The sequence below is a fragment of the Diceros bicornis genome, chromosome 34 (assembly GCF_020826845.1).
Source record: "Diceros bicornis minor isolate mBicDic1 chromosome 34, mDicBic1.mat.cur, whole genome shotgun sequence".
NCBI lineage: Eukaryota > Metazoa > Chordata > Mammalia > Perissodactyla > Rhinocerotidae > Diceros > Diceros bicornis.
Window position 1 is genome coordinate 21,102,283 of NC_080773.1, and position 13,962 is coordinate 21,116,244.

Sequence of the window (13,962 nt, forward strand, 5' to 3'; positions counted from 1 at the left end):
CCTAAATTAAGAACTCTGTTTAACTGGTTTAAAGTAAATGATCTTTAGTAAATGAAAGCTTGTTTAAGTTTGTTGGTTTGATTGAAATAGGCATGTTCTCATTTTCAGAGAGATTCATGGAAATGACTCTGACACTTACTCTAGAATACTGATTTCTGATGAACTTTTGGATCATAAAACTGAACTAAGTGGGAAATTATAGAACTCTAACAGAGAAACTGATGACTTCATGAAACCACTAACAAAAGATAAAGAGTTATGGGACTAAATGAACTGATGAGGATGATTATAATTTTTATGACTTTTTTATTTGAAACATTGCTGATTTTTTAATGTTTTGTTTTTCAGATTTAAGAAAACCTTTTCCTCTTTTCTCTTAAGCTAACTATGGCTTATAGCAGTTTGCAAATTACATCTTTGTGAGCAGAATTGAAACATTTATCTTTTTCTCTCTACCTGATGCCTCCAGAAATTAGAAACTCTTAGTGAGTGACTATTCTTATACTCATGGCAATATAGTTATTTGCATAAGATCAATAAGAATCTGTTCTCCTTATAATGGGACACAGTTGGAAACACTGGTGATGTTACCAGAGCTTTGACTGCAATGTTACATTTGAGAGAAACATGCATAGACTCAGATATGACCAGATCACTAAGGGAGAAAGACTCACTTTATGAAATAAAGCCCCTTGAAAATATTGGCCTGGTACCTTGTTTACAGGGTTCCCAGAAACCATGCCAGGTGAGTAAAGAAGGTCACTTCCCTGAAAAGTGCAGAGAACCTCAGGATATTTTGGGGAATCTCAAGAGAATAGAAGAATTCACCCAAATCTTCTTCTCACCACTTAAAAGGGCCCATCCACTTGGATGACAACTGGTTTTCGGGTCCCTGGTCTTTCCAAGTTTTCAGTAAAACATGATCACCAGATCAGAAGCCATGTGGAGGGACATCAGGTGGATATGCAGACCTACGAGGAGCAAACTCATGGACAGAAGTTAATACAGAGCTTAATGATTTATCATAATTAGTAATCATAACATTCCTTAAAACATCCAGAGATTCAATCCCAGGGAACATGCCTGAAGGAGTCTCCCATATAGAATTTTAAAAGAATTCAACTTTAGTCTACTTCAGGGAGCTTCTCTGACCCTTAACAGGGCAAGGGCCAGCAACTTATCCCAAGGGAGTTGTGTTCCTGACCGATTTTGGTTATTTTTTTTTAAGGTGTGATTTTTCTTTGCTTTTTTTTTCAGTTAATTGAGGTTTCCAAGCTGAGTGTAGTATTCATCAGATGGTTAAGCTTCTGGACACTTGTTGGGTTATTTGGGAGACAAACGCTGGTCCACTATCATTCTGTAAGGTAACAGGCAGACCAAACCTACGGGTGATTTTTTTAGCAACATGGGAGTGACTTCTGATGTTTTCTCAGTCCTAGTGGGAAAGGCTTTTACCCACCCAGTGAAGGTGTCCACAAACACTAACAAAAACCTGAAATTCCGTGTTGCCCATGCATCTGGGTAAAGTGTATTTGCCAGTCTTTAGTAGGCCATTTCGCTTTATGCTGAGTGCCCAGATGTGGGGGAGTGGAAGTGGTCTTGGGGTTGTTCTTTGCACAGGTGGCACAATTTTTAGTCACCTGTTGCATAGTGTTTTGGAGGTGGGGCCCTATGATGCATTTCTGGACCCAGTAGATTCTCTCTGGTGTCCGGGGCAATGCACGGTAGCTCCCTGGGCAGGCGCATCAACAGCACCAAGCAGTTTTAAGACTTTTAGGGCCGTGTCTGATTTCCTTTTTTTCTGCTGTTAAGAGTCCCCTTTCCTTCCAGATTGTCCCATGAGCATGCACTACAGCAAAGCCATAACAGGAAACTTTGTATATATTTACTTTTTTCCCTTGAGCTAGACGTAGAGCTTGACTGAGGGTGATGATTTCTGCCTTTTGAGCCAAGCTTCCTGGGGGTAGGGCTTTAGCCTCCAAAGGCTCTTGTGAAGTTATGACCTCATATCCCCTGTATCTCTTACCTCGATCCGTGAGGCTGTTGTCGTCTGTGAAGAGTTCCAAGTCCAGTTCTTCCAGCAGACAGTCCAACAAATCAGGTCACCTAGAAGACACTGTCTCCATAACTTGTAAACAGTCATGCTGTAAGGCTTCTGATATCTCTTCAGGGAGTAAGGTGGCTGGGTTTAGGGAGGACAATACTTGCATCTATACATTTGGGTTTTCCAAAAGGATGGCCTGGTATTTGTCCATCCCTCCTGAAGTGAGCCAGCATCCCCCTTTTTGCTCCAATAATGTGAGTATTTGATGTGGCACATATACCATGGTGAGTTGGCCCAGGGTGAATTTTTTTGCTTCCTACTGTATGTTGCAGGTGGCAGCCACTGCCCTGAGGCAGGGGGCTAGTCTTTGACAGTCTGATCTAATTACTTGGAAAAATAAGCGATTGGCCAGGGGGTCCTGCCCAGTTTTTGAACTAAAGCCCCCAAGTTTATTCCCTGCCTTTCATGTACATAGAGGCTGAAGGGCTTGTCCAAGTTAGGAAGTCTCAAAGCTGGGGCTGAAACTAACTTTGCCCTGATTGTATCAAAGTCTATCTGACACTCCTTTGTCCATTCTGGTGGCTCCCAGTCCAGCCTTTTTAGAACCTCATAGAGGGATTTTCAGAAACCAGCCATGCCCAAGAATCCTCGTCGCTGTTGCAGGGTGGTGGGAGGGTCACGCATGCTCTAGCCCTTTATTGGTCTGGAAGCAGTTCCCTCTGGCCTTCTGATAATGTAAACCCTACGTATGTAAATTTTGTTTGCAGATCCGTGCGTTTTTTTTTTTTTTTGAGACCTTGTACCCACATTCATCCAAATGATTGAAGGTCTTTCTTGTGTTGTCCAGACACTGCTCGTAAGTGGGGCTCACTATCAGCAAGTCATCCACGTACTGTACCAGCAATCCTTCTTGTGATTGTAAGTGGCTCTAGTCTTTAACTAGGGCCTCCCCAAATAGCGTAGGGGAGGTTTTGAAGCCCTGGAGGAGCACTGTCCAACAATATTTTTGAGTGGCCCAAGTGTCTGGGTCACGCCATTCAAAGGCAAAGAGTTGTTGTGATTCTTTGAGCAGTATGCAGAAGAATGCATTCTTTACATCCAAAACTGAAAACCAGCCGTATTCACCTGGAATGTTGGTTAGCAAGGTGTAAGGGCTGGGCACCACAGGGTGCAGGCCCTGAACCACCTTATTTATGGCACGAAGGTCCTGAACAAATGGATATTTCGCTGAATGTTTTTATTTTTTTTGACCCGGAGAATAGGAGTATTATGTGGTGACTGGGCAGGTCTGATTAATTTTGCCACCAGGAATTTCTGCAGCACTGGTTGAATGCCCTTTTAAGCCTCCTGTTTTAGCAGATATTGTTTCAGGCTATATGTATTGGCTGGACATCCTTTGCTTTCCCAGGCTTCCCTTTTGCCCATAGGTCCTGTCTTACCTCCTTGAAGTTTTCGGGTGACAGCGGGTCTGGCAGTGGTGTCTGAACACTTGACAGGGCCATCTGGAACCACAAGGATGATTGTTCCAGGGGAACCTGAACCTCTAGCTGGCCTGGAGCAAAAATCACTTGAGCATTGAGTTTACACAGAAGGTTTGGTCCCAGGAGGAGAACAGGGCATTCAGGCATATACAATGTTTCCAATTAAAAAGAACCAGGGTAGAGAAAGGAGACTGCATCCAAATGAAGCCAGCCAGTTGCCCTTGTCCATTTATGCCTATGGGATATTGTCACAGTGGAAATTGCCCCGCTCCGGGAAGGGCCCCCAGACCGAATTGCGTCCCTTGCTGGGTTCGAGAAGCAGAGTCCCTCTCTGAGACCTGACAATCCTTGAGGCGTTTCCCCCCAGACAAGCCAAGGGCCTGGAAAAGCGGGGGGAGGAGGAGGAGGCTGGGGACTGCTTGGTCTATTGTGCCCTCTTCTCTGATCTAGACATAGCAGCATAAAGGCTTAAACATAACAGATTTTGTCTTTCTTTCTTTCCTTCTTGCACAACAATGTTAGCTGCAAGATGGCATCATAATTGAGTGACCCATTTGGGGGCCACTTTTCTCCTGAGCCCAGTGTATACTGGGGCCAGGCTACATTACAGTAAAAGATCATCCATTTCTTTCTTTCTTTTTTTTTTTTTTGTGAAGAAGATCAGCCCTGAGCTAGCACCTATGCCAATCCTCCTCTTTTTGCTGAGGAAGACTGACCCTGAGAAAACACGCATGCCCATCCTCCTCCACTTTACATGGGGCGCCACCACAGCATGGCCTGACAAGTGGTGCGTTGGTGCATGCCTAGGATCCGAACCCAGGCCACCAGCATCGGAGCACGCGCACTTAACCGCTACGCCCTGAAGCCGGCCCCAGATCATCCTTTTCTTTGTCATGGGCTCATAACTGAAATCAGCTCAATTAGCCAGCATGCAGTGTGACGGGCCATTTTTTTGGAACAGACGGAGTGGTGCCCATGGCGATAAAGTTTGTGTCAGACAATTAATGGACCCAGAGAAGGGTGCAGGGCTTGACTCCGAGTGTCCAGATAACTATGGGACTTATCCAAATCCCATTCCACCCAAACGTACAGTTCTCACACCACTGGTAAACAAGCCAAAGAGGCAAGAGGTAAGGTCTAATTTCCCCACGCCAGTGTAGGAGGTCAGGTGTCTGTCGGAAAGTCTCTATTTTGCAGCAAGTCCAAGTCCAGCTTACTCTAAGTCCAAACCTAACGTCCACACAATGAGAGCAAAGAAGGTGCCAGACAAGACACACAAAGAGGGGGAAAAGATGGTCAGGCCGTGCTCTCTTGGCTTTTGTTAACATACAAACAGCAGAGCCTACACTGAGGGGTGCAATTCTGGCTTGACACTTGACAGAAAAGGTCTCAAACTTCACGTCCCCACAGATGACGTAAGAAGCACTGGAAGTGTGCTGAGGGATTCTGACACAGAGAGAAACTGGCACACAGACTAGTGGAACAACACACACCCTCAACAGGAGAACAGGCCATACAGGCATGTGCACCACAGAAAAACCAGAGACCAGTATTCCAGATAATATACTAGGCAGTCTCTACCTTCCTTGATCCCTAAACAACGACACCTAAACCAGACGGACCTTGGCCTGCCGAAGGCCCCCAGACACGGAAAAAGGAAGACAGTACCCGGGAAGTGCACGCTGGACGACTCACCTAGCTGCAGATGCAAGCTCGTCAGCTTAGGATCCCGTCCTTCATTTCCGGATCACTGAAGCTTTAGAGGCAGTCGGCAAGTGAGGAAGCCACAAAGGGAATTCCCCGGGGGGGAAAACAGAAAAGGAAAAAAAGCCGCCTGGCAGCTGCAGGGAAAAATCCCAAAACAGCTTCCTCCAAATCAACTAGCCACGGGCAGAGGCTCGTCCCACCCGGGGTGCCAGAATTTGATACTGAGCAATGGGCCTGCTCTGCTCACCATGATCTGAGCCAATTAATTACAAGTTAGAGATCAAGAAATGAAGTTTAATTAGATTAGCCTGCAAATCAGAAGACAGGTGACTAATGTCTCAGAGACCCATCTTCAAAGATTACAGAATCTTCAGGCAGCTATATAGGGAAAATGGGAAGGAAGGAGGGGGTCCAGGGATGTTGGGCTCCAGGCACGACAGGCTCCAGGCATCACATTGTTCCATTCTTCTGTGATACCTTGTAGGTGTGTTGCCCGCCAGTGGCCAGCATGTTCCTGGAGAGACACTCATAGAACAAAATTTTAATTTATCAAGCTACTGGGGAGTACATGCTGAAGTGCACGCCATAAATCAGGAGAGCATGGGAATTTTTTAGAGTATGTGCAGAACAGTGAGTAGTCACACAGAGGAAGGGCTGGGGCCATTTAGTGTAACAAGATGGCCTCACTTATGTTCACTTACTGTATGAAGTGGGAATGCTGACTTTGGCTTTCTCTTTTTGTCTAGGACCTGGGACCAGGGTGAGGTGCCTGCATGTGGGCTGGGGTGGAGGATTTGAACTTCCTTCTGCTGCCAAGGGAGGGAGTGTGAGGTCTGCCCAGATGTGCAGTGGAAGTGAGTGAGGTGGGGCTCAAAAGCTGTCAGAGTCAAACATGAAAAATCGAATCTTCCTCTTATGCAGAGAGGTAAACCATGTTGCCTGTAAACGGCATATTTGACTTTTTGAGAAAGTATAAAGCTTTGAACCCAGGGCTGTTGGACCCCAAACCCTCATCACTGTCTAGTCAGAGGCTCTCAGTGTCCACGGAGCCTTGGCCCGGCCTTCAATGTCCTCCCACCAGTGCAGCCTCTGAGACCCCCTGCCCTGATCTCCCTCCACCTTTCCACCCGGGTCCTGACTCAGGCCCTGGAGAGACCAGGCTCCAGGCCCAGGATGGTGGGCTGGGCCCCTCCCTCCTCAGAGACGCCAACCCCAACCCTGCCCCCAGGGGGAATGTGCTTTTCTTTGGAACTGGCTGGTGTCCAGGCCAACCTCATCCTCCTTTTGGCAGGGATGCTGGGCTGGGTGCTGAGCCCACCTTCAGCCTCCTGGAAGCACCTGGGACAGAGGATGTGAGAGCTGAACCCATTTTTTGGAGGACGCGACAGGGCGGCTAAGTCAGTGGCTCTTAGGAGAGGAGAAGGCGAGCCTGTGCCTGGAGCCTTTCCAGTCCCCTGCTTATTAACCGTTTGTATGTGACTTACTAGGAAAAATAGATATGACACCATCATGGGGCTTCCACACGGTCCAAAACAAAGTTTAATTACCCAGGAATGGTGGAGGGTCTATGCTGTGCACACTGCTCTATTTTCAATCATTTCTATTTGAATTTTAAAGTACCCATTTTACAAACTCAGGTTTTACAACCTGAAAGAGCACTGATCCAGAGTTTGGAGAACATTCCTCTACCCTGCAGCTGAGGAGAGGGGAGGCCTGAGGAGCAGGGGAGGGATGGTTCTGGGAGGAAGCGTGCATCCTCCACCCCCTCGGGAGAGAGCAGACAGTCAGGACCCTGATAATCTCATGATTATTTCTGCATCAGAAGCCTCCTCCCTGGTCTCCTGCCTCCTCTCAACCCTCCTGTCCACCTCACAGCCCACAGACGCTTGGGTCTCCCACAGGCTCACATCTCCCCACTTCCATCCCCTGCTTAGGACCCATCAGGGCTCCCAGGGCACTCAGGTGAGTCCATAATCCTCCCCGAGGCCCCTAGGGTGACTGGCCCTGCCCTGTCCTCTGCCCTCTGCCCTCCCAGGACTGAGCTCCACTGACACAATCACAGTTCTTGCTCATTCTTAAAATCACAGCTCAGATGCTCCTCCTCCAGGAAGCCATCCCTGATACCCTTGGCCCTTCTTCCCACCCCTACTCACTCTGAATCATGACTGTCTGGGGTGGTCTGTGCCTCCAATGGTTGTGAGAACTAGAAGGACAGGGCTAGGACTTCTGGCCAGCACTGTGTCCCCAGCATCGACTAGCAGAGGCCTGCTGACAGAGCAGGTGCTCAGGGAATATTGAATGAGCCAATGAATAAAATAGTCAATGGGTGACCGTGTGGGCGGATGAATGAATGACAGCGCTGTGCTCAGGGTGTATCTAGTCAACATGACTGTCCTGACAGATCGACTTTCTGAGAATTGGTGCCTGAAGTTCAGACCTCTCCTTCTCTAGGCCGCCCCCCATCCTCCCTGTCATGCTGTTGCTCAGCTGGGCCCTGTGGGATCCCATACCCTAGGGAAGGCCTAAGAACCTCCCTCCAGCCACCTCCCCGCTGCTCTCCACCCCACACACATAGGACCCAACCCTGTGTCGGGGGCTGGAAACCAGGCTACAACAGCATCCGGGCCTGCCAGGAGTGAGCAAGTTGGGCCGAGGCTCAGAGCCTGCTCTGTTGCTGATTTTACTAATCCCTTGGCTGCCTGTACTGGGAAACATAGATGTTACATCATTGTGCACTTACACACAGCCTCAAAAGAAAGTGCAAAGACAAACAGGCAGTAAGTGCACTGTTAGCCTCCCTCAGGGGAGCGGCTCCTTCTCCTTCTGACCCCAAGTGGCTTCTCTCAGAGGAGAAACTGTCCCCTCTCCCTCAGAGCAAGCGTATTCAAGCCCAAGGAGGATTAATTCCTGTGAAGGAGACAAGTGAAAACCTTTCATGGTCCTGTTGTCTTAACTCTGATGGGGTCATGACCCACTTGAGGATCTGGTGATGGTTCTGGACTTTTTTGCCCAGAACGTCAATGAAACAAATAAGTGTGATAATGACGTTGGTCCCATCAGTCACCTCTAGGTTCATCGATTGTTTACCCAGGGCCTAGCAAAGCTTCTCCCATTCTCTCATTCATAATCTCCTCTCCTCTCCTCTTCCCTCCCCTTCTCACCTCCTCTCTCATCTCTCCTCTTCCCTGTCCATGAGCCTAATGAAAATGGTGGCTTTTGCGGGGCAGCCTCAGCACTGACTCTCAGAGCCTGCAACATGCCTGGGATGTGCAAGTTGTGTGTCCTTGAGTAAGTGATGACTAAAAAGAAGAAACAGAAACCGACACGTGTCCTTGTGACACTGGAGTTTCTGTTTTGGTTTCATGAGTGACCCCAGAAACCTGGTGAATTTCCCTTTCAGCAACTTGTTCAAATTAGAATTTTCAAATCCGGTGGCCGACCGCATCGCATAGCGGTTAAGTGCGCCCGTGCCATTTGGGTGGCCCGAGAGTTCGCTGGTTCGGATGCTGGGTGCGCACCAATGCACCGCTTGTCAGGCCATGCTGTGGGGGCGTCCCATATAAAGTGGAGGAAGATGGGCAGAGATGTTAGCCCAGGGTCAATCTTCCTCAGCAAGAAGAGGAGGATTGGCGTAGACGTTAGCTCAGGGCTGATCTTCCTCACAAAAAAAAAAAAAAAAATTCCAAATCCGTAAATAAAAGGTCACTGCCCATCACAGTGGCTTTCACCTGAATAGCATAAGCTGTGGTTAGGTGAGCAGCTACTAGGCTCTGGTCCTTGGGCTGAGAGTGTGAGGTCAGGGTGTTGACAAGCCCCCTCAGGAGGTTTCAAAATGTACAATAGAGTCAGCAGAAAGTAGGAGACTTGTAGGGTCACATGGATCAGACATTATTAGCTGTTTCAATTTGGGAGAGTGGGGACGGCTCCAAGGTGTATCCTATGCCTTCCTTTTGGCTAAAGTGGCCTTGTTACTGGAGGATGAGAGGGATGCATCTGGGGGAAGGAAGGTGAAGGGGGCATCAGTTCTCTTCTGGCTTTTCAAGGATCTGACACCAGGTTCCCAGGTGACAGATACCCTGCGTGATGCCGGCCAAGGCGCCAGTACAAAGCAATGCCCCTGAGGCCAGGGAAGAGGACTGGAGATCCTCTGACATCCCCGGCTCCTCTCTAGAGGTGAAAGGACCTGCCCAATCTGCCGCTTTCCCATCGAGTAAACCAAAGCCAACCCCAGAGACGTGATCCTCGATGTAGCCTCCAGGTAAGGAGGGCAGAACACCATCTCCAAACATAGCTGTAGCCCCATCCCCAAGGGAACCTCAGCCTCCATCCCGTCCCTTTCCTCTCCTGCTCTCATCTCCTTCCATAGCAATGTCCCAATCACATTCCCAAATCACTTCCATTTATATCGTTGAGATGATTACTTTCCAAACCAATCTGCAGATTCAATGCAGTGCCTAGAGAAACCCCACTGGCCCTTTTCTCTTCTTCTAGAAATGTAAAAGCTCATTCTCAAATTGATATGGAATTGCAAGGGACTCTGAATAGCGAAAAGAATCTTGAAAAAGAAGACCCAAGTTGGAAGACTCACACGTCCCCATTTTAAACTTACTGTAAAGCTACAGCAATCAAAACAGTATCGTACTGGCATAAGGACAGACATATAGATCAATGGGATGGAATTGAGGTTCCCGAAGTAAGCCCATAGATTTATGGCCAACGGATTTTTTGATGAGGATGCCGAGAGCATTCAATGTGGAAAGAAGTTTTCTGCATGTGGCACTGAGTCAAATGGACATCCACAGGCAGAAGAATGAAGCGGGACCTCTGCCCCACACCATATGCAAAAACTAACTCAAGTGGATGAAAGGCCTAAATGTAGAAGGTAAAGCTATAAAAGTTTTACAAGAGGGGCCGACCCCATGGCTTAGCAGTTAAATGGGCGTGCTCCGCTACTGGTGGCCCGGGTTCGGATCCCGGGTGTGCTCCGACGTACCGCTTGTCTGGCCATGCTGAGGCTGCGTCCCACATACAGCAACTAGAAGGATGTGCAACTATGACATACAACTATCCACTGGGGCTTTGGGGAAAGAAAGGAGGGGGATTGGCAATAGATGTTAGCTCAGAGCCGGTCTTCCTCAGCAAAAAGAGGAGGATTAGCATGGATGTTAGCTCAGGGCTGATCTTCCTCACAACAACAACAACAAAAAAGTCTTAGAAGAAAACATAAGTGTAATTCTTCATGACTTTGCATTAGAAAATGGTTTCTTAGATATGACACCAAAAGTATGGACACAAGAAAAAAAAACATGAATTAGACTTTATAAAAAATTAAAATTCTTGTGTATCAAAGAACACTATCAAGAAAATGAAAATACAACCCACAGAGCAGGAGTAAATATTTGCAAAGCACGTATGTAACAATGATCTAGAATATAGTATCCAGAATATATAAAGAACACTTCCAACTTAATAACAAAAAGACAAACAACACAATTTAAACATCAGCAAAGGAGTTGAATAGATGTTGATCTAAAGAAGGTATGTCCAGCAAGCATGTGAAAGGCTGCTCGAAGTCACTTTTTAAGGGAAATTCAGGTCAAAACTACAAAAAATTAACACTTCACAGCCACTAGAATAGTGATAATTTTTTAAAATGGAAAAACATGTGTTAGCAAGGATGTGGAGAAATTGCCACCCTCACAGTTTGCTAGTAGGAGTGTAAAATGGTGCAACCACTGGGGAAAACTGTTCGTCTGTTCCTCAGTGAGTGAAACATAAAATTACCATGTGAACAAGCAATTCTACTCCTGAGCAGATACCCAAAGTAATTGAAACAGTTGTTCAAACCATCACTGTACACAAATGTTCATAGGAGCATTATTCACAACAGTCAAAAAGTAGAACCACCAGAAATGTCCACCCGTCGATGAAGGGAGAAGTTAAACGTGGTATAGCCATATGATGAAATGCTATTTCTCATAAGAAATGAAGTATAGATACATTACAACATGGACGAATCTTGAAAATATTGTGATAAGTGAAAGAAGCCAGACACAAAGAACCACATATTGTATCATTCTATATATATGAAAAATACAAAATAGGTAAATACATTGAGACAGAAAGCAGATTAGTGGTCTCTAGTGGCTGGGAGGTGGGTGGAATGGGCAGGGATTGCTTAATGAGTATGGAGTTTTCTTTAGGGGTGATGAGAATATTCTGGTGATGGTGACAGCATCTTGAATGTAATAAATGCCACTGAACTGTACCGTTTGAAATGGTTAAAATGATAAATTTTACGTTATGTGTATTTTACCACACACATAAAAAAGAGTCTGAACATTTGAATGGCGGGGGGCGGGGGGTTGTCCAGAGAGCAGAAGGAACTGTCCACACCACTGGTGCTGACCCACTCAGGCTGTTTCATTACTTCTGTTGCTGGAATGAGACCTTCCCTGAGCGTCTTCACTTTATAGTGGGATTCTGACTCCCATCTGCTTGTGCACAGTGGAGGCTGGTCTGGTTCAAGTAAATATAAAACCCTTGATCTATTCGGTCCCTTCTCCTTGAAGATCAAAAACCACACTAGTCCAGCTCTGCCAGCCCCGAGGGGAGTCTGAGAGCACAGCCTGCTGTCCTTCCTGGAGGCGTTAGACCAGGGGGCTTCGGAGGCCCTTGGACTGGGATTCAGGAGTCTTGGGCTCTGCTCCAGCCTGTGTCACTGACTGACAGTAGAACTTTGGATCAATGTCTTGCTTGGATCCAGGGAACAGGATGAGAGAATAAAACAAATGGTTGTTGGGGATCTTACACTTACTGCCAAGAGAGCCAGAACCTTCTTTACCCATAAGGAGAAGCAGAGTCCCAACACCAAATGACGGCTTCAACCAGAACAGGCCAGGTCCTGCCTCACGATCCAGGCTCTCACACAGGAGACAGAGCTGTCCCCAGAGACTGAGGTCTCACAGTGTCTCTCAGTGGCTAGACCCTCCACTGGTCAGGACCCAGTGAGTTAGTGGCTCTGTGTCCACACATCTCAGGAGCAGCCACTGCCCTCCCATCAGCACAGACCCCCTTGTCCTGTCCTGATCTTGCTGTACCTGCCTGCCCTTTGCTCACTCAGTTCCCTTGAGAGACATGGCTGCAACACTGCCCTGGGGCATATGCTTTCTCCCTCACCCTAGCTGGTGTCCAGGCATCTACTACCCCACAGATTTTGGTAGAGGCAACTAGGACTGTGTCCTGGCCTGCCTGGAGCCATCCCAGAAAATGAACAGAATCAAGTTCATGAGAGATGAGCCCTGAACTGGAAAACATGATGAGGCAGCTGAGTCTGTAGCAGTCAGCAAAGAGGCAACCAGGCCCTTCACTGTGTCATCTCTGTTAGACCAAAAGACCGTGGGTCAGGTGGGCCTCGTTGTCGCCATTTTAAAGGGAAGGAAACTGAGGCTTGGAGAGGCAAACTCACTTCCCCAGTTTCACTCTGGGAAACCCAGCATGCGGGCACCGGTGCCAAGCCCAACACAAGCCAAGAGTTGGGATGTGATGACACCTCTGTCCCCAACTGGGAGAGACCAGCGCCTGCACCGAGGACACCCCCGAGCTGACCTGGATGTTTCCCTGAATCCCCCACTTCTGCTGGGTCTGGACACTGATGCGGTCCCCCCTCACAGTGAAGGACACGCTCCGTTCCTCTTTCACTGGGTCCTCACCCTGGTTTCTGTCTGGAGCGGGTGCATGTCACAGAGGAGCTGAGTCTGGGCCTGGGCTCCAGGTGGAGGGGAGTCTGGGGAGCGAGTGCACAGGCTCCCGCAGGGGAGCAGAGATGCAGAAGGCAGGATCTTTCCAAACAGGGAGGGGGTAGAGGGACACAGCTGCTGACATGAGGGAGAGGTCGCCCTTTCCAGGCCCTGTGGAGAAACTTGTCCATGCTGGGGTGGTCTCTGTGACCCTAGGGATGAAGTCCTGCAGGAGCTGGGCGAGGGGCCTCCCAGTCCTGATGGAACGGGGTGACCCGGACCCACAGAACTGACCCCACAGTGTCCCTCAGGGAAGGGGATCCTTCACCTTCTGTCTTCACATCCTGACCCCAAGACGCCTCTTCTCAGGGGCAATTCCATCCATCTCCCTCTGAACACCCAGGATAAGGAGTAAAGCCTTTGGAATCTACTGATGGTGGTAGAATTTGTCCTACAGAACTTCACAGGCAAGTAATATTGACAATGACATTGACCACAACAACCAAACTCTAATGGATTATCTTACCATTCTCTCTCTTTCTCATGAACTCTGTGAAAATTGTGACTTCTGAGTATCCTGCTCCCCACCGCTCCCCCATGTTTGACACAAAGTCTGGGGCACACGAGGTGCTAAGTGGACGGGTGCTCCTGAGGAAATGACCATTAGTGGAGAGGCAGAGAAGGAGGTGGGGAGAGCCCCCTGGGGGCTGTGGGTCCCAGGGCTCCTCCAGGGGCTTTTTCATGTTCATTCAGGAGCCACCTCAGCGTCCTCCCCACACATTCCCCTGTTCCCCAATCGTGTTCAACCTGGAATTTTCAGATGTGTAAAACCTAGTCTCTCACCAGAATGCTGTGAGCTGTCCTTTAGTGAGCCCTGGGCTGGGGCTGTGAGGTAGGGAGCTGACAGGCCCCCTGGGAGGATGTGAGGGGTTAGGATTCCAGGAGAGTGGGAATGAGGCCATCGTGCTGGGCATGAGAGGGAGACATTTGG